Source organism: Nothoprocta perdicaria, unplaced genomic scaffold (genome assembly GCF_003342845.1).
Source record: "Nothoprocta perdicaria isolate Ctin4 unplaced genomic scaffold, notPer1 scaffold_87, whole genome shotgun sequence".
NCBI lineage: Eukaryota > Metazoa > Chordata > Aves > Tinamiformes > Tinamidae > Nothoprocta > Nothoprocta perdicaria.
Genome location: NW_020456165.1, coordinates 1,473,351 through 1,476,040, shown reverse-complemented (window position 1 = coordinate 1,476,040; position 2,690 = coordinate 1,473,351). Strand labels below are relative to the sequence as shown.

Here is a 2,690-nt window from a genome sequence, read left to right as displayed (position 1 = left end):
TATTTAAAAATGCCATGGGGTGTGTTATTGCGGATGCTTGGGGCATCAGGAAAGTAGGAGGACATGAAAAATGCCATCTAAGTTTGAGAACACAGCTCGGGAATCACTATACAAGAATTAATGCTTGGCAAAGCAATAATATCCCTATTTCTCCTTGTTTTACACCAAGTACCGAAAGGGGAGTTGAAGGAGATTAATTACTTTGCCTGCTAATCAATGCAAAGACATATTTTTCTGCTCCTCCATCTCATAATTTTTATTTCATCTAGTTTGGGTTTTTTTAGGGTTGCCAGATGTCCCAGTTTCACTGGGACAATCCTGGTTTTTGAAGGTACATCCCATCTGCTCTTGAAAATATTTCTGTTCACTGCTCTCTTGTTGATTGTGTGCGTTTAGAGCAGCCAGCCAGCAAAGGACTGCAGGAGAGAGACTGATAAATTATTATCAAACTATAAAAAGCTGCCCATATTTCCCCAATGCTGAAAATTAATTCTGTAGGGAGACATTTTGCAAAATGTAAATGGTCACTGTGGCACACAAGAAATTATGATTACAAGACCCACATGTCAAAATGGAAGAGATACTACTCTCCAGTCTGATTTGCTTGAGCTCCAGTCAGAGATAGGTCCAGACTTGCACGTGGAGCACCCCAGCTTGCTCAGAGGCAAGACATGCACGTCCAGACTGGCATCAACAAACTAGCCTCGGGAAGGCTGCTCTTCTTCCAGATGAAACATTCAGAAGCAGCTTTGGATCGCACAACTGAGAAGGAGGTCCTCTAAAACCAGAGGATGGAGAAAAACAAGAGTGCTTTGCAGGAAAAATCCAGAAGGAAAATCAGTTCGCAGGAAAAATTAAAGCTTTGCCAGAGCCAAACCTGGATCCAGCTGCAGTCAGCAAGGAGACTGTGCTGTGTTACTGGTCTGGAGAAGGTCCCCTGAGGAAACACCAAAGGAAGAAGGTCAAAGCTCTATTAGGTCAAGGTAGCTTGAGAAAGTAGAGGTTCTCCTGCACACTTTCAACTTCACCTCAGTCTTACAGCTGCTAGCTCCCGTGAATATATTGTGATTATAACAGCTAAATCACAACTATATCGTAACATTCTTCCTAAAGTTCCAACTGCTGAAGTCTCACGAATCCTTTTAAGAATCTCACTTCCACTAAGACCTTCCACTAAGACCAGAAAGTATGTTGGTAATCCTTCTAAGTATGAGAAGAAAAAAAAAAAAAAAGAAAAAAGAAAAAAAAAAAAGACTTGCAAAAGCAACTGTAGAAGGTCAAATTAAAAGCATACAAAGCCAGTTATTTTCAAAGCCACTTCCTACTGTTCTTCTGAGGCTTGATTCATAGCACCTGGATGCTAAGGGCATCCAAACAGAGCAAGACCCAAACAGAGCAAGACCAAGGAATGGAAAAAGTGATGCTACCTCAAATGAAGAAGTCATCTTCCTCCAAATTGATGGCATATTTTTGAAAAAGCCCTATTAAAATGTCCCCCATGTAATTCCTAAGGTTTAACGACATTCACACAGCTACCTCACTTTGTTCCAGTAAATCTCTCCTTGAAAACTGCCTTTGCTCCAAAACCGACAAAGGAATTGAAAATGTCTATGCTATGGGTTGCACTAAAAGCAGAAGTGTAAACCTTTCATAATCTTAAAGAAATGTATTTTTTTTCCTTTTCCCCTGCAAAATGGAGGGAATTAGAGGAAAATCTAAAATATCTACAATTTATCTGGTTTATCTGTATTTTTATCTGCATGTCTATCTGTCTGTTAATACAAAGAAGTATCTTATCTCTAAGAATGAGAAATATGGTGTATATAGTTAGGTAGTACATATAAAATACTGTTAGCATATTTATAAAGTAAATCAGTAAAAACTTTTCCTTTTGAATAATGACATATTAAAGTACCAAGTTTGAGGTGCAGCTTACCTGTTGATGGAGCTCAGTAAGAGAGAAAGGGAGGGAGGCAGGGAGGGAAAAAGGGCATGCAAATCAAAAAGTAAAATGTACTCTTGTTTACATGCAAGCAGAAGCATCATTACACCTATCAGGCTCTGAGACTGCATGCAGACACCTAGAATGGGATTCACTTGTGCAAACATATTATTCACAGTGTGGATAGAATGTTGGCAGAGAAGAAAAGGCACTTCTAGGACACAGATTGAATTTCTAAGCTAGGCCAGGTACATCAAAGCCTTAAAGCACTCATTTCTCATAACTGACTACTAAGGGACCCCGACTCAGTAGCTCATACACAGCAGTTTGCACTGTAAATGTTTGAAGTACGATGGGACACATCCCAGTTTTAGTACCCTGATACAAGAAACTCCTGTTTTTAAACAAAAATTTTGGGAAGTGAACACAGCAGCCCAATACTTCTTCAATGTAACAAACCCAAACATTAAGTTCTAACAGCATATTTATTCATGTAAATGAAGAGAGTAAACCTTGTTTTAAGGGAATAACACTTCGGGGAACTGGCAATATCACTGGAGATATTTTCATTTGAAGGACTGGAGTACATCAGCAAGAGCATGATTTGAATCATTACTCCAAATATTCTCCTATTCATTGAGAAAATACCTTTAATTTGTTTCTCTGCATTTTTAATAGATGGAAGAAAACTCTAGAAATGTTCTTCCTGCTTTTTTAAGGTCTTTCTATCTGACCGAAACAGGGAGCT

At 38.8% G+C, this 2,690-nt stretch overlaps 1 long non-coding RNA gene across 1 annotated transcript; it reads right to left on the bottom strand.

Annotated features, from left to right (window-relative positions):
- Nucleotides 1–405: 405 nt before the first annotated feature.
- On the bottom strand, nt 406–934 carry LOC112958492. Its single transcript, XR_003251431.1, has 2 exons — nt 878–934; nt 406–778 (listed from the first exon to the last, which is right to left on the bottom strand). It is a non-coding gene; the product is annotated as an uncharacterized LOC112958492 (long non-coding RNA).
- Nucleotides 935–2,690: the final 1,756 nt, after the last annotated feature.